This window comes from Bufo bufo, chromosome 8 (genome assembly GCF_905171765.1).
Source record: "Bufo bufo chromosome 8, aBufBuf1.1, whole genome shotgun sequence".
Lineage (NCBI taxonomy): Eukaryota > Metazoa > Chordata > Amphibia > Anura > Bufonidae > Bufo > Bufo bufo.
The window spans coordinates 128,404,168-128,426,131 of NC_053396.1; the positions used below are offsets into that span (position 1 = coordinate 128,404,168).

Genomic DNA, 21,964 nt, shown 5'->3' on the forward strand with positions numbered 1-21,964 from the left:
CTGGTAGTGCCCCTCGTATCACTGCTAGAGATACTCGTCATATACAATGGTTTACCAAATCATCACACCAGCAGTTAGGGAAGTGTGTCTCCACAGCAAAGACAGGATTAAAGCAATCACCATATGGCCTCCATAATCAAACTCAATTGTCATCAGATCCAAAACAGAACGTGGATTGGTCACTGTCAACGGCAGGACTCGTAATGGCACCAAGTTTCCTTCTGCTACATTCCTGGAAATGATCCATGCAAGAATTCCAACTGTGTCTAGATGATGGACAGTGAACCTGGGAGCTGTTGTAGGTGGATCAAACGATCCTCTCTACTGGTGGTCTGTTTGGGCTGTCCAGAGCCTGTTCGCCATGTTTACATGCCCTCACATAACCACAGCTCCCAACACCTCCTAACAGCTCGGTCAGAACGGCATAGATGATGGGCAAATTATTGAACCATCCTGCTTCTATCAGTCCAATTATGCGCATCATAGAGGCATGTCTAGCACTCAACAATCTCCCATGTAGAGCTACACTACTCATAAGCAGCATCTGAGAGACTTTTTTATAGGGTAGCAGGGGAAACATTTTCATGCCCTCTTGGGACAAGTCCCAGTATCTAATCAGACCACACCTGTAATCACTTACATATCTACCTGAGACATAACTGCATGCCAAGTTTAGCAGCAATCTGTTATTGGTTGGGTAATATGTCTGTGGTATGAAAGGCAGTAACAACTTCTTGATGTGTTATTTTTTTGTCAATGAGTGGCATTACAAGCCATTCTCTTGCATTATAATGACAACCAGTCCCTTCACATGCAGTAATGAGTTATAATTCTTACACCCGAGTCATCCTGTTGCTATATGGCCTACTGTGAGACACTCCAATAACTCTGTCTGTCTGGATATCTACGGCATCTGACCACCTTACCAATAAAACCTACTATGATTGTTAAACGGAGTCTCTTACCAGAAAATTCTGTGTTAGGGCTCATGCACACAAACATACGAGTCGGATGCGGACTTATTCACTTCAATGGGGCTGCAAAAGATGCGGATAGCACACTGTGTGCTGTCTGCACCTGTATGACTGTTCCATTGCCCTGTAAAAAAATGTAACATGTCCTATCCTTATCTGTAAAGAATAAATCAAGGCAACTGGACTTATTGTAGATTTCTTGAAAACGTTTCACTCGTTCTTCCAACGAGCTTTCTCAATTCTGAGTGACTGTACAAGAATTCTCTCTGAATAAATATGTAACTGAATAAACATCTGGTAATTATACCCAGCATGGGGTCAGAGGTCATTATACCCAGCATGGGGTCAAAGGTGTTGATTACATTATCCTAATTGGATTCAGTAGGTGATAATGACCTCCCAGAAAAAGGTGTCAAGACAGCGTTGTATGTGGTAGACAATAGATGTCTAACCCCCCCCCGCCTCTATTCAAGCTTGGCTTCTCCATTTTTACATAGATGGCCTCCTTCACACCTCGTTTGTACCAATCGGCCTCCTTATCCAAAACACGTACTTGACTGTCTTCAAAGGTGTGACCTGTTTCTTTTAGATGTAAGTACATGGCTGAATCTTGACCAGAGGTTTTGGCTCTTCTATGCTGAGCCATACGCTGATGTAGTTGTTGTTTTGTTTCGCCGATATACAGTTCTGAGCATTCCTCATTGCACTGGACTGAGTACACAATGTTGTCCATCTTGTGTTTAGGCGTTGGGTCTTTTGGGTGAACCAGTTGTTTCCTCAGTGTGTTGCTGGGTTTAAAGCAGACAAGGATGTGATGTTTATTAAAAATCCTTTTGAGTTTCTCAGACACCCCAGCTACATATGGGATAACCACATTCTTGCGTCTGTCATGCTTCTTGCCCTCACTGGTAGTCTTGGTGCTCTTTCTTCTCCTTCCTTCTGTTTTGACAAAGGCCCAATCTGGATACCCACAAGTTTTAAGTGCCCCTCTAAGGTGTTTGAATTCCTTCGCCTTGGCCTCTGTGCTGGTGGGGATTTTCTCTGCCCGGTGGTGTAGAGTCTGGATGACTCCCAGTTTGTGGTCTAGAGGATGGTGGGAATCAAATAGCAGGTACTGGTCTTTGTGTGTTGGTTTTCGATAGACCTCTATTCCCAGCTTCCTTCCCTCTTCCACTGTTATAAGACAGTCCAGAAACGCCAGTTTGTTGTTCTGCATATCTTCCCGCGTGAAATTGATGTTATGATCCACTGAGTTGATGTGGTCGGTGAAAGCCTATAACTCTTGTTTATGAATTTAAACCCAAGTGTCATCCACATATCTGAACCAATGACTCAGTGTAATTCCCATGAAAGTGGTCAGGGCTTTCCTTTCTACTTCCTCCATATACAGGTTTGCTACAATAGGTGAGACTGGCAATCCCATTGCACAGCCATGTTTTTGCTTGTAGAACTTTTCCTTATACTTGAAGTAGGTGGTACTCAGACAAAGGTCCAGTAAGGCACACACTTGGTCTGGGCTAAGTTCTGTTCTGCAGCCTAAGGTGTTGTCTAGTAGCAACTGTTTCCTGACTGTTTCAATTGCCTCTGTAGTGGGTATGCAGGTGAAGATGGATGTAACATCATAGGAGACCATTGTTTCTTCTGTGCCCAATACCAAGTTCTGGATTTTGGTGGTGAAATCCTGAGAGTTCTGTATGTGATGTTGTGTGTTTCCAACCAAGGGCGCTAGGATTCTGGCTAAGTGTTTTGCCACATTGTAGGTCACAGAGTTGATGCTGCTGACAATTGGCCTGAGAGGGGTCCCATCCTTATGTATCTTAGGAAGTCCATAAATACATGGAGGGGCTTTCCCAGGGTAGAGGCGATGATACATGGCCCGATCAATGATTTTGTCCTTTTCTAGTTGTTGTAGTAGTTATATAACCTTCTTCTTGTAGCCACTGGTTGGGTCTCGTCTTAGGGCCTCATACATGTGTTGTTATCATCCAGGAGTGTGGTCACCTTGGCATCGTAGTCAGATGTATTAAGTACAACCGTGCATCTTCCTTTATCCGCAGGCAGGATGGTGATGTTTGTGTCTTTCTTCAGGGATGTAACCGCCTTCCTTTCTTCTCTAGTCAAGTTTGAAGGAGGTAGTTAGGCACTGGCCAGAGCTGCAGACACTTTAAGGCGAAGTTGTTCAGCCTCACCCTGTGGTACTTTGTTGCTGTGGATTGAGGCTTCAGTGGCTGAAATAATATCAACTATTGGTATGGTTCTTGGTGTGATTGCGAAATTCAACCCTTTAGCCAAGGACATCCATCTCAGGCTGGGTGAGAACTCGGTCTGAAAGATTCATTTGTTTTGCACTGTCTTTGTTTCCTCCTTTTGCCTCCATGTCAGTTCGTCACTGGTATGGCTGTTTGCAGCTCGGGATAACAAAATGCAGAACTTGTTCTTCTGCCTCTCCTTGCTCATAGTGTGCTGAGCTAGCTGTGCATGTACTGTCAAATCTGCTACTTTCCTCCACGTTTCAGTGGGTAGCTGCAAAGTCAGGTCCTCTTCCAGCTTAATGATAGTTTGTTTCAAGGCTTCAACTGTGAAATGGGTCTGTCATACCCGTTCATTTAATAGTTGCTTCTGTGCTTTTTGTAGAATCATCTCATCTCTGTGATCCTTCACCGTGGAGTCCAAACGGATGCTGCATGGTACCAGCCCCTGTTTTCGGGATCTGAGGTTGAAACGCAGGTGGTTTCTATAGTCTGCCAGTTTTCTTGCTGTCTTTTCATATTCTCGTACAAGTTTATGGTTTTCCCCCCAAAATGTGTTGCAATATGTCTGTGAAGGTTCTCATTTATCCAGGTCATGGTATATCTGTAAAGAATAAATCAAGGCAACTGGACTTACTGTAGATTTCTTGAAAACGTTTCACTCGTTCTTCCAACGAGCTTTCTCAATTCTGAGGGACTGCCACATACAATGCTGTCTTGACACCTTTTTCTGGGAGGTCATTATCACCTACTGACTCCAATTAGGATAATGGAATCAACACCTTTGACCCCATGCTGGGTATAGTGACCTCTGACCCCATGCTGGGTATAATTACCAGATGTTGAATCAGTTACATATTTATTCCCAGAGAATTCTTGTACAGTCACTCAGAATTGAGAAAGCTCGTTGGAAGAACGAGTGAAACGTTTTCAAGAAATCTACAGTAAGTCCAGTTGCCTTGATTTATTCTTTACAGATATACCATGACCTGGATAAATGAGAACCTTCACAGACATGTCCTATCCTTGTCCATTTTACAGATAAGGATAAGACAGTTCTATAGAGGGCAGTATGTTCCGTTCCACAAAATGTGGAACACACATGGCTAGTATCAGTGTTTTGCGGATCCAAAATTTGCGGACCACAAAAACGGCAACAGCCGTGTGCATGAGCCCTTAAACCAAGTACAATGCCTTGTAGGGCTAGCTTAGCTAGCTACCTGTTATAATGGTAATATGACATAGACTAGGATTTGAGGAAAGGACGAGATTAAAGGGGTTCTCCGGGCTTTTAATATTATATTATAGGTCATTAATATCAGATCGTCGGGGGGCTGACACCTGCCACCCCCGCTGATCAGCTGTATGAAGGGAAGGTGCATGCAGTGTGCACGTGCCATCTCCCTTCTCTCTTCCTGCTCGCTATAGACATAGCAACAGTGAGCAGGAAGAGAGAAGAGAGACAGCACGTGCACAGTAAGCGCGCCTTCCCTTTATGCCGGCCTGTGGATAGGTCATCAATATTAAAAGCCTGGAGAACCGCCTTTAATCTCCTCCTTTCCTCTAATCCTAGTCTATCTCATATTACCACTAACATATGTAGGTAGCTGAGCTAGCTCTACAAGGCATTGTGCCCGGTTTAAGGGCTCATGCACATGGCCGTTGCCGTTTTTGTGGTCAGTGATCTAATATTGATGACCGATCCTGAGCATAGGTCATCAATATTAAAAGCCTGGATAACCCCTTTAAGTGCGAAAGAGCTGGGGTATTTTTTGGTGCGTTTTCCTAAGTCAGTGCCTGGACATCTTTCATTTTTTCTGTGGTATTTAATGTACTGTATAGTATGGCTCTGTTACATAAATCAGAGAGCTGCATTGCAATAAATCTCTTATTATTACAATGAGCCACTTTACAAGCAGGAAAGATTTCCAATTCTTACACCTGCGTAATCCTGCGCTACTAGGCCTATGAGACATTTCAATAACTATGTCTGACTGGAAGTCGATGGCACCTGACCAAGCACTGAAAACGTGCTCAGATTTTCAATAATTTGACTATTTCAGCAGTGGCCAAAATACATTTTCTTCTTATTTTGTAGAGTAATATACAGTATGTCTATTTCTCACATACTAATAGTCTGCTGCAAGGTCAAAACCCGGCAATTGTAGCAGTTTTGCGATGTGGTTTTGGCTGCGTTTTTTTTTTTTAAGCCAATAACACGCACGTTATTAATGTGTTTCACCTGTGAAAACAGCACAGGCAAAACTGCAAAGCACTGCAAAACCATGGTAATTTGCATGTAAAAAGTGTGATATTTTGCAGCACAGTTTTTGACCTTTAATTGACTATCATTTAAGGGGTTTCTCTGGGACTTTACTATCCTTAGGATCGGTCATCAATATTAGATCAGTGAGAGTCTGACTCCCGACACCGAAACTACACCGCTCTGTCCACTGTGTAGTGGTCAGGGCTGGCTACTGCAGTGCTGCTCCCATTCATATAAATAAGTCTGCTTCTGGTGTCGGAGCTACTGCAAAACAGTTCATTGTGGGGGTACCAGGAGTTGGAATCTCACACATCTGATACAAATGACCCATCGTAATATAAAATCCCTAGAGAAGCCGTTTAAGCAACACAGCAATCATCATATAAGGTGCTAAAATGTAATTATAAGAGGACTTAAAACCTTTACTGATAACAAACAACAGGAGCATTAGGAGTATTACATATCAGTACATGCCACTAATTTTAGTGCCTCTGTTGCACTAGTTTGTGAGTGGTACAATAGCACAGTATTTAACTGGTTTAACATCTTTGCATATATTTGAAGCCATCCAGTACATCATCTTTACTCTCCATTCATACATCCGCAACGTGTTTTGCGGATCCACGGAGCCGCGGATCCGCAAAACAAGGAAAGCTGCAATGTGCGTTCCGCATTTTGCGGACCGCACATTGCCGGCACTAATAGAATATGCCTGTTCTTGTCCGCAATTGCGGACAAGAATAGGACATGTTCTATTTTTTTGCGGAACGGAAGTGCGGACCCGGAAGTATGGATCCACAATTCCGTGTCCGGGCAGCACATCGTGCTGCCCCATAGGAATGAATGGATCCGCAATTCCGTTCTGCAAAATGCGGAACGAAATTGCGGACGTGTGAATGGAGCCTTATGGTTGCACCTTCCATCTTACCTAAGAGACTCCAGTCACCTGATTACACTGTTACACAATTTCACTTGGGAGCCCAACATGTTTTGGGTAACCATGGATGTATCATTGTTATACAGCAACATCATCCATGAATTAGATGTTAAGGCGGTAGAGCGTTTCTTATGGAGGACCTTTATGTTCCACATAAACAGAGAGAATTTCTATTAGATTCAATAGATTATATATTGAAACATAATTACTTTCAATATAGAGGAGATTTTTACCTGCAGAAACGTGGGACAGCAATGGGGACAAAACTTACCCCCTCATATGCTAATCTCTTTATGGAAGCGTTCGAATCAGATGAGGGACTCCTTGACCATACTAAAAGATACATTGATGACATCCTTTTTATCTGGCAAGGTGACCTCCGGACATTGGAGAGTTTCATTAAGAAGATTAATTCCAATTCTTGGAACTTAACATTTACAGCCCACATAGACCCAAGACTCTAAAGAAAAAAATATGTAGCAAAGCCAGGCTGAATGTGTAAAACCACGGGCCCACAAAGAAAACAATGGAGCATACCGCTCCAATTTCATTACTAGATTTAATTCAGATCACAGTCGAATCAAACAAACTTTAAGAAAACATTGGTCCATTCTTCTTAAAGGGAACCTGTCACCAGTTTTATGGTGTCCTAACTAAGGGCAACATAAATAAGTGACTGATTCTCCTAGCAAAATGCTGGGTCACTTTCTTTAATTGACCCAGTCAATCTGCCAACATCTTGTATTGAAAAGCTCCAGCTGATAATGATGAGTCATGAATATTCATGAGCTCCTGACTCTCCCCGCCCACCTGCTGCTGAATGACAGTTTTTTTCCATATGAATCAGCAGCAGGTGGGCAGGGGAGTGGCTATAGCTCTGAATTAAATATACGCTGGACTCAATGACATCACGCTGGACTCGAATCAGCTCATTAGCATGCGGCATCTTTGTGTGTATATTATGAGGTAACCATCTGTCACACCAGTAAGTGAATACATCTACAAGGTACTTTTTAGTAGTTAATGATTGTATATAATTAGTTAGAATATAATCAAATATCCACATGACAGGTTCCCTTTAAGGACCCCATTATAGGGGATGATCTACCTAAGCAACCAACAGAGCTCATACAATAAAAAATCTGTTAGCGCCATCACGTCCAAAAGCTTCAGATACCTAGTAATTGTGATGACTCAAAGAAAAAGGGTTCATGTAGGTGTGGCTCCAGACCCTGCAAGTGTGAAACTATCTCTCATGATACTGATGAGGTATTGATAACGAATACAGAAGAAGTTATCAAACTGAAACATTATGTGAACTGTGGTTCCAGTGATATGATATACATGTTACAATGTCCTTCCAGTCTCCAATACATCGGCCGCACAACCCAAACACTAAGAGAACGACTGAACCAACATTGTTCAATTATTAACTGTCAGTACCTCAAACACAGTGTATCCAAACACTTTTGGGAGAATCATAATGGGAATCCCAGTGGGTTGAGATTAACACCTATAGATTGGATACCAAATTCCTACGTACAACTCTGCAAGAAGGTTTATTTTTTTATTTTTCAGTTTACCACTCTAACCCCTTATGGACTCAATGAAACCCTGGAATATGCCAGTTATTGATTATTTTATTTTATTTTTATCATATAGCATATCATATTCATTACCATACAAATCATTATGTCCATCATTATGTTGTATTTCATTCTGATTTTATTAATCATACATAGGATTACAGTTGCAAGAAAAAGTATGTGAACCCTTTGGAATGATATGGATTGCTGCACAAATTGGTCATAAAATGTGATCTGATCTTCATCTAAGTCACAACAATAGACAATCACAGTCTGCTTAAACTAACAACACACAAAGAATGAAATGTTACTATGTTTTTATTGAACACACCATGTAAACATTCACAGTGCAGGTGGAAAAAGTATGCGAACCCTTGGATTTAATAACTGGTGGAACCTCCTTTGGCACCAATAACTTCAACAAAACGTTTCCTGTAGTTGCAGATCAGACTTGCACAATGGTCAGGAGTAATTCTTGACCATTCCTCTTTACAGAACAGTCAGAGTTTTAGTTCAGCAATATTCTTGGGATGTCTGGTGTGAATCGCTTTCTTGAGGTCATGCCACAGCATCTCAATCGGGTTGAGGTCAGGACTCTGACTGGGCCACTCCAGAAGGCATATTTTCTTCTGTTTAAGCCATTCTGTTGTTGATTTACTTCTATGCTTTGGGTCGTTGTCCTGTTGCAACACCCATCTTCTGTTGAGCTTCAGCTGGTGGACAGATGGCCTTAAGTTCTCCTGCAAAATGTCTTGATAAACTTGGGAATTCATTTTTCCTTCGATGATAGCAATCCCTCCAGGCCCTGACGCAGCAAAGCAGCCCCAAACCATGATGCCGCCACCACCATACTTCACAGTTGGGATGAGGTTTTGATATTGGTGTGCTGTGCCTCTTTTTCTCCACACATAGTGTTGTGTGTTTGTTCCAAACAACTCAACTTTGGTTTCATCTGTCCACAGAATATTTTGCCAGTACTGCTGTGGAACATCCAGGTGCTCTTGTGCAAACTGTAAACGTGCAGCAATGTTTTTTTGGACAGCAGTGGCTTCCTCTGTGGTATCCTCCCATGAAATCCATTCTTGTTTAGCGTTTTATGTATCTTGGATTCGCTAACAGGGATGTTAGCATATGCCAGAGACTTTTGTAAGTCTTTAGCTGACACTCTAGGATTCTTCTTCACCTCATTGAGCAGTCTGCGCTGTTCTCTTGCAGTCATCTTTACAGGACGGCCACTCCTGGGGAGAGTAGCAGCAGTGCTGAACTTTCTCCATTTATAGACAATTTGTCTTACCGTGGACTGATGAACAGCAAGGCTTTTGGATATACTTTTATAACCCTTTTCAGCTTTATGCAAGTCAACAATTCTTAATCGTAGGTCTTCTGAGAGCTCTTTTGTGCGAGGCATCATTCACATCAGGCAATGCTTCTTGTGAAAAGCAAACCCATAACTGGTGTGTGTTTTTTATAGGGCAGGGCAGCTGTAACAAAGACCTCCAATCTCATCTCATTGATTGGACTCCAGTTGGCTTACACCTCACTCCAATTAGCTCTTGGAGATGTCATTAGTCTAGGGGTTCACATACTTTTTCCACCTGCACTGTGAATATTTACATGGTGTGTTCAATAAAAGCATGGTAACATTTAATTATTTGTGTGTTATTAGTTTAAGCAGACTGTGATTGTCTATTGTTGTGACTTAGATGAAGATCAGATCACATTTATGACCAATTTGTGCAGAAATCCATATCATTCCAAAGGGTTCATATACTTTTTCTTGCAACTGTATATCAGTTATCTGTTAAAAAAGAAAAAAATCATATTATGTCACTTCAATTTATCGTATATCATATTTATTATAATTCATATCATTAGATTTACTATTATTATAATTATATTTATTATTATATTTTATTACGATTTTATTTATTATATATCATATCTATTATTTCTATACCCCTTGGGAATAGGTTATTTTTATGGCACAATTGTGGTTTATTAATATTATATCTTTTTATAAATTGAATTTTTGTGGCTCTTATATATTTGTCTGTTATGTTCTTGTTAGTTTTTCCTTTTTCAAGAGACCTTTTTAGATGGTATGCCCCATGAGATGGTGCGTCCCACTCAGACACACACCGGGTCTCTTGGTGGGGTGGCGCGCTTCATCCCGACATGTGCTGCCCCTACTACGGAGGTGTCTTCCACAGTGTAGTGCTCCGCCTAATGCAGCATATTGCAGCCCGGTACGTTCCACGCTGGAACGCAAACCGGAAGAGAAGGGCCCTAATTCAGTATGTTGCAGCCCGCTGCGCTCCACCCTGCTCCTCTTCCGGTCCAGCCTTCTCTGTCTCCCAAGTAATACAAGCAGTTTCTTTGCTGATTGGCGCCATAATATTGGTATTTTTATTATTATAATTATGTAGTATTATATAATATATATCTATGTATTCCACAAGTTGCAATTATATTCATTATGTACTTCAATAATGAAAAATAGAATGTATTTCTGGTTTAGAGCTCACATGACCGTAAATGAACCTGAATGTCATGTGACTAGTCATGTGCTACATCATGTGACTAGTCATGTGCTACCTCATGTGACTAATCATGTGCTACCTCATGTGTCTAATCATGTGCTACCTCTGTGCACCTATTTAAGTGTGTGTTTTTCAATGTCTGTTCACTGTCTATGCTCCTGAAGAAGGGGATTTTATATACATTCCCAGGAACGTGTTGAGCTTGTTTCTAATAAAGCACCTTATGTTTGGAAGTACCCCAGGTCATCATCCTTGTGGACGTGGTGGTTTTAACATACTACAGGCGATCTCGGCGAAGGAGGAGAGGGTGTCAAGTGTCTTGAGTTTATCCTGTACACCCCCCTCCCTAGCGAAGTAATTGACATATTCGATTCAACTGGCCTATTATGATTTTTAGCATATGTTTTAGGGTTATAATTTTAATCATTATTTATACCTCTTATGTGTCTACACTTTTTGTTTTTATTGTTTAGGCATACGGTCCACCATACCTGGTGAGTCCGTGCCACTCTTTTGGTTCTGTGGGTTGCAGCCTATCACCTCAACATCTTCCTGATCTCTGATTGCCTCTTTTAGGTGTTCAATTGGTGCCCTTCCTTATCCCCTTTCACTACTTGTCTTTCTATCCCACCACTATTCCCTTCCTATTTTTTTTTTTTCATTCCCCTCCTTTTGTGTCTCACTCCGTTTTTTGCTTTCTGTTCTGTTTACTTAACTGGGGAGACTTGCTTAACACTGACTGTGTTATGTAAACAGAAGACAGAGGAGCATTGCTAAGCCACAAATGGGCTACTCTATAGCAATTTTTCTGATAGAAATGTACAATTTCAGTAATTAAAGTATATTACAAAAATGGTCAGTATCACTGCCCCTACACACTACAAAAATAAAATAAAGAATGACAGTTATTTTATGATTGTCTGTATGGGTGCTGTGGTAGGTTATGGAATTAATGCAGGATTTAGAAAACCAGGCCAGAGGTAGAGGAATAGATGTCTCTCTTTACTGTAGGCAAAATGGGAGTTGTAGTACATCCAATTATAGCAGACACTGTTCCAACTGTACAAAGTGCAATTCTCACCAGATAGCGATGCATGTATTGAGGCAATGATGGAAGCTATGGTTCTCTTTCCTCTCAATCTTACTTAAAGGGAACCTGTCATGTGGCTATTTGATTATAATCTAACTAATTATATACAATCATTAACTACTAAAAAGTGCCTTAGATGTATTCACTTACTGGTTTGACAGATGGTTATCTCATAATATACACACAAAGATGCCGCATGCTAATGAGCTGATTTGAGTCCAGCGTGATGTCATTGAGTCCAGCGTATATTTAATTCAGAGCTATAGCCACTCCCCTGCCCACCTGCTGCTGGTTCATATGGAAACAAACTGTGATTCAGCAGCAGGTGGGCGGGGAGAGTCAGGAGCTCATGAATATTCATGACTCATCATTATCAGCTGGAGCTTTTAAATACAAGATGTTGGCAGATTGACTGGGTCAGTTAAAGAAAGTGACCCAGCATTGTGCTAAGAGAATCAGTCACTTATTTATGTTGCCCTTAGTTAGGACACCATAAAACTGGTGACAGGTTCCCTTTAAGTCTCTTCCAGTAGAATCTATGGCGGGCAATAGTACTCGTGTAATAATGGCTGTAGTGTCCACTGGAGGATACAGGGTTTTAGAGATACGACTGGCCAAGTTGTGTCCAGGTGTGAAGGGTGTCTTAATGGTGTCCCTCACAGCAGTAAATTCTTAGTAACTTTTGGTAGCAGGTTACCTTACTGACTCCAATGCTCAGTCATGCAAATTCTGAGTTCTCCAATTTTCTGGTTTGTCTTTCTCCTTCTCTTTCTGTAGAGCTTGCAGAGATCTGTGAGTCTCTGTAATATTGTGGGTCAAAGAAGAGGCAGCATAGGCCTGGGTCAAAGAAGAGGCAGCATAGGCCACTGCTTCCTTTCTCTCTGAATTCTCCATAGAACAACCTCAAGCCAGCCACCACCTAGCCTCCTACAAGGGCTAAGCCAGAATTATTAAAGGGGTTGTGTCACTTCAGCAAGTGGCATTTATCATGTACAGAAAGTTAATGCAAGGCACTTACTAATGTATTGTGATTTTTCATATTGCTTCTTTTGCTGGCTGGATTCACTTTTCCATCACATTATACACTGCTCGTTCCCATGGTTATGACCACCCTGCAATTCATCAGCAGTGGCTGTGCTTGCACACCATATGAAAAAGTGCCGGGCTCTTTGCTGGCCAGGACCGTGGGAGCTCAAATAGGCTGGTGATTTTTTTAAAAATAGTCTGCAAGCACCGCCACCACTACTGGATTGCAGGGTGGTCATAACCATGGAAATGAGCAGTGTATATTGTGATAGAAAAGTGAATCAAGCCAGCAAAGGAGGCAATATGGACAATCACAATACATTAGTAAGTGCTTTGTAGTAACTTTCTTTACATAATGCCATTTGCTGAAGTGAGGCAACCCCTTTAACCCTGGCTGTGTCATCCATACATGGTTATACTGGGCATACAAAACATAACAATACATAACATTACAGCATATTACATAACAAACCATTTGCAGATACCCCCTGCTCCAGGGCATATAACATACAGATGGAACTTTCTACTGTCATATGTAACAGTAATCAGGTGAAGTCATATTATATATATATGACATGTGCAGCAAAAGTGGGTAAAATAGATGAAAGTGTTACTGAACTTTGAAATAAATCATGTCATAGCAACATATCAAAGGTTTTGATCGATAGAGGCAAGCGCCCCCCAACCGACGCCAGACGATCACTAGAACAAGAAGAGGGAAGTGCTCATATAGCATGCTATCTCCTTGCTGCAGGAGCTGGAATAAAGACAGGCCCATTTACTTTCTGTTGAGTCTGTCGTGCTTCTGTCTCCGGCAGTGAGGAGGGAGAGCAAGCTAAGTTGCCGATTCTCTTTCCTCATTCTAGAGAGAGATGGTGGTCTCCACACTCAGACCCCCACTGCTTCAAACCTGAAGTGAAATAGGAAGCTAAGAATTTGCTTCTGTTAACTCCAGGGCAATGCTGGAGCCTGGAGAAGACTAACCACTAGACATCCGATATAAAAGAATTACCCTTTTTTTACTGCCTTCTACCAGAGATCCTAAAATTAACCATTTTATTGCTCTAAACAACCATAGATTCCAACATTGATCCCATTCACTGATCTAGGACACCAAGGATTCTGACATTAACCCCGGCAGTGCTCTAGACCAGAGGACATGCTGGCTTTAACTCCTCAGTGCTATAGACCAATGGGAATGTTGATATTAATTTATTACCATATGCCATCCAGCATGCTAATATTAACCCATTTACTGCCAAAGAAGACCAGGTATACAAACATTAACCCCTTCATTTCCCTAGAGCACCAGGGATGCAGATATAAACCTTCACTACTCTAGACCTGGAACCTCTGGAACACTCTTTACCTGGATGGTATGTAGGCCTGTGTCTGGCTGCTCTCATTTTTAGGGCACTGTATGTTAATATTTATTTGATGCTCTTCTGTATTGCTTATCTCAGAGCACAGTGCCAGTTCTTAACTGCCCTGCTCACTAGGTGGAACATTGATAGTATCATGTACTATCTATCTCTTACATGATATTCTAGTGGCAATAAATGTTATAATCATAAATTATGTATATTTTTTACTTGGCAAGAGTTATATGGTTTAAAAGACATATGCAGGGCAAGTACAGTACATCTTAATTTGTCACATTACATAGTAGTAGTTGTTACAAAGCGAATGTGGATTCACTGTGTCTACTGAACAGATTTGACTTGGGGCTACTCTTAGGAGTGTTATGTAAGTGGCCTCCCTGTCTTTCCTCTTCAACCCCTATAGAGGGATCTGGGCCATCAGAGGGAGTGGAACCATCAGGCCTCTACCTCCTAGAGTAGTCTCTGACCCACAGGTGTCACAAGACATTGGTGTGAAACACTGAGGGGTCAGGGAAAACCGTAGTTAGAAGCAAGTCAAGGTCAGGGCAGGCAGCTCAGGGTCTTTACAGAGATCAGGCAAAGGTCAGGTCAGACAGCGAATGGTCAGATCTACAGTAAGGCAGAAGTCGGTACACGAGAGAGCAAAACTAGAAAGGTAGTGAACCTTTGCAATAAACTACACAACTAGAACCTATTGCTCAGGCACCCTCCAACAGGGGAAGGTGCATTAAGTACTCTGAGGTCTGTCATAGACAGGGAAAGATAAAAGTATGCACGTGTTGGCCCATTAAGAGCTGGAGGGAGTGTGCACTCTATGGACAATGTGAGGCAGAGCAGGTGAAAGCCAGGCCTAAGCATGCATAGAGTGGAGAGTGCAGCACTGCTCCGGCAACCGGGACTGCTGGGAGAAAGCAGCAAGACACTGGCGGCCCTAGATCACTGGAGAGAGCAGATGATCACTGTGGTGGCTGTACCCGCCAAGAAGAGTGAGGCAGTGGTTACAGTCTGCCGATATAACAGTAATCTAGAGGGATACAGTAAAACGTTCTTCCAGAAGCTCATACTGACCATAACTAATGCTATTTCTGTATTCTGGGTAAATAACAGTTTTACTTTATATACAGAATAGACTCTGTCAGGATGGAAAAATTACATTTCCAAAATTATTTTCTCTAGGGATAGAAGTTGAAACTTGACATCATCCTTAAAAAAAATTAGGCCCAGATGTCTAGTAGTGTGCGCTGGGGATATCTGCAGAATTGTGTGGATGTGTACAGGTACAGTACAAATTGTCTTACCTTACATTTCGTCAGGTATGTTATTACTGTGTTCTGCACATTTTGTATTATTTGTACTTGTAGATAAAATACAAAAAAAGGGAGGGAGTACTGGAGTTAAGAGTGGAGGCTCCCAGGACTGATATCTGCTTAGTGGTCTCAAACCTGATGACCTATCCTCAAGATTAGTCATCACGATCTGATTAGTCAGCGTCTGACTCCCCACTGATCAACTGTTTCAAGACCTCTTCCCAGGCCAATGACATTACGTTCATTGGTCATACGGTCTAGATGCAGATCAGTCCCATTCAGGTGAGTTGCAATGCCAAGCATAGCTGCTATCCAGTGGATGGTGCTATGCTTGGTAAGCTGCGAGGAGGCCATGAGGCTTACTAACAGCTGCAGGAGGAGTTCAAACCAGGCTGATTTTGGCATAAAAGTGTGAACTATGCTGGATCTTCAGAGCTGCGGCTGGGCTATGTTGGATCTTCAGCTTGCAGGAAATATCCTTTTGCATATGGATTTCTTTGTGTTGCATAAAGTAAGGGGATTGGTTTCATATAGCAATTGATTAAAGGGGTCCTATCCATATGCCCAATTGTATATAATAGGGGGTGGTTTCCTCCTCTTGACACTCCCTGTACAAGCTAGAGGAGTGAGACGCTGTACAAGAGCTGCTCTTGTTCTGATAGACTCGAGCTGGCCATGTACAGTATTACATGGATGGCCATTTATCTAACTGAAGGCCATGTGATGCTAAATTTCATATCAGCTGTTTTCATGGAGTGCCAGGGGAGGGATGCACGTCAACCAGCTGATCGTCATGGCATCTGCATTTTGATAAGGGTTACCTCTCATGACACAGCCTCTTTAAAGAGTTTTTCCAGGATTACTATGGTTTTTAGAAGATATGCTCATGTAGTTATTTACCTCATGTACATCTTCCCCATGCTTTTTTCAATTTGGACTCTCCTGACCGGTTTTCATCATCTAAACTAATCACACTAGTTTATTTCTCTCCTGTATGTAGCAATTCCGGTTACCGTATCCAACCAAACCCATAATGTACTTCTTCATACACCACAGCTGCAGCACCGCTCCTACCAATGTCCAGCTAGCTTATAGCTCCTCCCACCAGGGGGGTTGCTAGGTTAAAACATTTGGGATCTTGGCCCCTGATGTTTTGTCCCAGGCCCTGAATGTCCTGCCTGCCTGCTAGATACAACTGTATTGCTGTCCTCAGGATGGCAGTACAATTGAATCTAATGCACTGAAAGAGCTGAAGGACCTGTGATGACATCACAGGTCATGTGACCAGTGAAACAGGCAGTGGTTAAGAAATACCTGCAATGATGTACCATCATGTGACCACCGCAGGAGAGGACGGCAGTGAAGAGGAGAAGTCCTGGGGGAAGAAGCTGTGGTGAGGTCTGCTACATGAGCAGAGGTAAGGAAAGAGAGAGGCAGAGCAAGGCTAGGAGTTGTGGTTATTTAACGGGACTGTATGTTAGGGCTTAAGGGAGGTATGTTATTTACATGGAACTGTGTGTTGGAGGTGGCTGGGGAGGGGGTAATGTTATTTACATGGGACTGTATGTTGATGGTGGCTAGAGGAGGGAGTGATGTTATTTACATGGAATTGCATGTTGGAGGCCACTGGGGAGGGGGTGATATTATTTACTTGGGACTGTATGTTGAAGGCGGCTGGGAGGAGATTATGTTATTTACATGGGTCTGTATTTTGGAGGGGGCTGTAGATAGAGAGGGATGTTATTTACATGGGACTCTATGGCGGAGGGAGGGAAATAGTGTTATTTACAGTACAGACCAAAAGTTTGGACACACCTTCTCATTCAAAGAGTTTTCTTTATTTTCATGACTATGAAAATTGTAGATTCACACTGAAGGCATCAAAACTATGAATTAACACATGTGGAATTATATACATAACAAACAAGTGTGAAACAACTGAAAATATGTCATATTCTAGGTTCTTCAAAGTAGCTACCTTTTGCTTTGATTACTGCTTTGCACACTCTTGGCATTCTCTTGATGAGCTTCAAGAGGTAGACCCCTGAAATGGTTTTCACTTCACAGGTGTGCCATGTCAGGTTTAATAAGTGGGATTTCTTACCTTATAAATGGGGTTGGGACCATCAGTTGCGTTGAGGAGAAGTCAGGTGGATACACAGCTGATAGTCCTACTGAATAGACTGTTAGAATTTGTATTATGGCAAGAAAAAAGCAGCTAAGTAAAGAAAAACGAGTGGCCATCATTACTTTAAGAAATTAAGGTCAGTCAGTCAGCCGAACAATTGGGAAAACTTTGAAAGTAAGGGCTATTTGACCATGAAGGAGAGTGATGGGGTGCTGCGCCAGATAACCTGGCCTCCACAGTCACTGGACCTGAACCCAATCGAGATGGTTTGGGGTGAGCTGGACCGCAGAGTGAAGGCAAAAGGGACAACAAGTGCTAAGCATCTCTGGGAATTCTTTCAAGACTGTTGGAAGACCATTTCAGGGGACTACATCTTGAAGCTCATCAAGAGAATGCCAAGAGTGTGCAAAGCAGTAATCAAAGCAAAAGGTGGCTACTTTGAAGAACCTAGAATATGACATATTTTCAGTTGTTTCACACTTGTTTGTTATGTATATAATTCCACATGTGTTAATTCATAGTTTTGATGCCTTCATAGTCATGAAAATAAAGAAAACTCTTTGAATGAGAAGGTGTGTCCAAACTTTTGGTCTGTACTGTACATGGGACTATATATTGGAGGGGCTGAAGGGAGGGGAGTGATGGTATTTACATAGGACTGTATTTTGGAGGGGGCAGGACAGATGGTGTGATGTTATTTACATGGGACTGTATGGTGGAGAGAGGAATAAAATGACATGAAGCACTGCAGGGGGCATTCTAAACACTGGGGACACTTCAGGGCAAGCATCGTAACAGTAGGGGGCAGTATAAATACTGGGGGCACTGTAGGGGTATTATAAATCCAGGGGACATTAGGTGTTCTTATTACTACTGGGGGCTCTATTAGAGGGACTTATAGATCTGCCTTATTTCTACTAAGAGCACTAAGAGGGGCCTTATTACTACTGAAGGGTCTGTAGAGAGCTTTATTACCACTGGGGGAACAATAGAGGGCCTTTTTTTCTACTGGGGGCTCTGTGAGGGTATTATTAATACTGTGGGGGCTCTTCTACTAATGTGGAGCATTATCACTGTTGGGTGCACTGTAGGGGGCAGTATTACTAATGGGGGCATTCTTGGGGAGCATTATCACTGTTGGGGACACTGTAGGGGGCAGTATTACTAATGAGGGCATTCTAGAAGGGAATTACTATTGGTGGGACTATGAGGAGCACTATTACTATAGGGGCAGTCATTTTTCTTCAGGATAGTATTTGGGGGTATTGGGTACTAGCACATTGAGCAGCAGGATAACACTGTGGGGACTCCAGGTTGGGAGATGATGATAGAAAAGTGAGGAAGCTAAGATGTCTTTGTGTCACACTCTGCAGAGACAAGACGTGGCTGAAAGAAGTTGTGTGGACCAAATGGAGAAGATGATGACAGAGAAGATCTACATAGGAGGAGATGTTACCTGGAGGCACTGGATGTGACAGGTATGCGCTGCTGTATAGCAAGTACAGCAAAATGTGGTGTGTGGGGGCAGGCGGGGAAATTAGAGAACTGGGCCATATTCATTGGGGCTTGGGCCCCAGATCTTTTGAGACCCTAGCAACACCCCTGCCACCCACCTATCTAGTTACATAGACACTCCCCTATCACTGCCCCTAACACCCAGCTAGTTTATAGCTCCTCCCACCAGCTAGTTACATAGATACTCCCCTATCACTGCCCGGCCCATGGACATAACTTCACAGGCAATTAGAGAGATGCTTGGACATGATCATGTGACCGCACTCCAGAACAGAAGATAGGGGCAATAACGGAAAAAATAATCTAAATGACAGCTCTCTTCATAATGATTAATATGGTTTATGTAATAATAGTTATATTGTTCTTTTTGAGAAACCATACAGACTATCTGAATATGCAAAGAACAATATACATGTAGAGCCATGTCCATACCATTGGTTGGGGTATGCGAGCTTTACATATTGATGACCTATTCTCAGGATAGGTCATCAATATGAGATCGACAGGGGTCCGAGTCCTGGGACCTCCCCTGAGCCGCTGTTTGAGGAGGCCGCAGCGGTTCACGGCCTCCTTGCATCTTACCAAGCACAGCGCCATACATTGTATAGTGGTTGTGCTTGGTATTGCAGCTCAGCCAGATTCACTTGATTGTGACTGAGCTGCACCTAGGTCATTTAACTGATGAAAGTGACAAGGCCTAGGAAGAAGACTAATCTCTCAAAAAGCGCTGCAGCGTCTTCATACAGCTGATTGGTGGGTGTCGAACCCCTGCCGATCTCATATTGAGGAAATGTCATCAATATGTTAATAATGGAGAACCCCCTTTAATGATGTTCCGCTGTGCTGTAAGCTGTTCTTAGTAGGATCTCGGCTATAGTTACTAGAAGGGGGGGGGGGGGGACGACAAGTATGAGAACCCCTATGTTAACTTGGCTTAGATCAGTGTTCCTCAACTCCAGTGCTCAGGGCCCACCTGCTGGTCATGATTTGAGAATATCCCACAGAATAAATAGAGTAAAGTCCTGATGCACTGACACTAAGTATATCACCTGCTCAATACTAAGGAAATCCTGAAAACATGACCAGCAGGTGGGCCCTGAGGACAGGAGTTGAGGAACCCTGGCTTAGATCTTATGGGTGGCCTAGATGTGTCTGCCTGCAGTCTTCTCTCTCACTCTTAATACTGTAATAGATGTGACTAAGCACAGATACAGAGATCATACACTAATTTTATCTTCTTGTATCTGGTGACATCAGGCGTAGGATTTATTGTTCGGCATACTGTATGCGTGCAGTGAACAGGATGTAGCCAAATAGCTTGTGCTAGAAGTACAAGGTGCAATAGGATAGGACCAAATGCAACCAGGGAAGACTGAGACTGAACGATGACTAGCTTCTGCTTTAACGTGAAGGCATGGATGGACAAGTTGGTCTCTATCTAATTCAGTGGCTCCATAGATTTAAGATCATGGTGTGCTTGAACATCTCCTCACAGAACTAGGCCTAGCTGAAGCGGAGAACATCCCTCCTAGGCAAAGAATGGGAAATTCTGATGACACTGCTGATTCATTAGGCTGTAATCTCACAGAGCAAATAGAAGGAAGCCCCATTTCACCTGGAGGCATTGCCATTAAGACATCTTTTGCTGTATCAAGTAGCATCTGCATTAATCTTCAAGCCTGGCATGGCACACTCCCTCAGGCTTGCCGGTGTGTGACTGTAGGGTAGTACCAGGTTACTGTACGGAGCTCCTCGGTGGGGTACTGTGTCTACAACGCAGTGCTGCGTCATGTACTTCTCAGTTCACACGCATCCTCCTGGACCTATGTGCTCTGATATTAGCCAAGTATGAGCCATAGCATGGCTACATCCATTGCAGAATAGAGAGATAGATGCATGGTCCTTAACCATTTCATCACCAAAAGAATTTAGCATCTTTGCACACGCACTCTATATAGCTGGAAGACACCTTTATGAAAATGGGCCTGTTTGGTAGTTCCAGAGATAGATAGATAGATAGATAGATAGATGGTCTTATCAGTAAGGCTTGAGCTTTCCAACCTACTGGTTGTGACAAGAAAATGTCTTTATCACCTCTAAAGAAAATTCACACAGGCAAGATGAAGGGAAATAGCACTACTTTCAAGTGCAGAGAAATGGAGATCAGATGATCCTGACTCTGCCTGCCATAGCAGCAAAGATAGATTTGGAAGACAGGGACAGAGAACACAAGCTCTCCCCAGACAAATCCCATCGTTAAAATGAAAAGGCTGCAGTATGAAGCGTGCCGTCCTTACCGTGCTGCAGCTGTCTACCAATCCGTGCGATGAAGCCTGAGATCCCGATGAAGAGGCTTCCCTGGCTGAATCTGGAAGGGAGAGACGGTTCGTGGAGCGATCAGAGGAGGGGAAGAGGGAAATCAGTAGGAAAGAGAGGATTCCACAATGCATATAGCTGCGGGTTCTTATCATGCTCCCTGCGTTTCCCTGAGCTGCATCTGCACTACAGTGGGAGAGAGAGAGAAAGCGAGAGAGAAAAATGTCCCAAAAATAGCCCTGGCTGCCAATGACTTGCTGAAACCTGAGAAAGAACTGCTGAATTTAAAGATCTGGGTCGCTGTGGGTGTGTGGATTAAAGTCAGGAGAAAAGGGTTGGCAGGAAATACAGGGGAACAGCACCACATGGGTCCTTGGGATAAAATGTCAGCATGAGGGGAAGATGACCTGATCTCTGACAATTGGGGACAGAATTCTGCTGCTGCTGGAATCAGAGGCCCATTCTGGCCGTAATATGCAAGTACATACAGTGATGAATCTGCATTTAGTATGTAGGTGGGCTGGACTGAGAGGCCAACAGAACTACCAGCCGTGCAGGGTCTTCCTGGCTCTGGTCCTAAGACTGAACCGAAGTTCATATAACAAATACAGGGATGAAGATGTGGCCAGATGGTCACTGGTCTATCAA

The 21,964-nt window shown here is 42.8% G+C and overlaps 1 protein-coding gene and 1 pseudogene across 1 annotated transcript in view; both read right to left on the reverse strand.

The window, feature by feature from the left end:
• AMMECR1 (AMMECR nuclear protein 1) overlaps positions 1-21,371 on the reverse strand; it is a 248,496-nt gene extending 227,125 nt beyond the window's left edge. Inside the window, exon 1 of the mRNA XM_040442446.1 lies at positions 21,298-21,371. The gene's annotated coding sequence lies outside the window, so the exon portion shown is untranslated. The remainder of the gene's footprint in view (positions 1-21,297) is intronic.
• On the reverse strand, positions 143-3,820 carry LOC120978092 (annotated as a pseudogene).
• Positions 21,372-21,964: the final 593 nt, after the last annotated feature.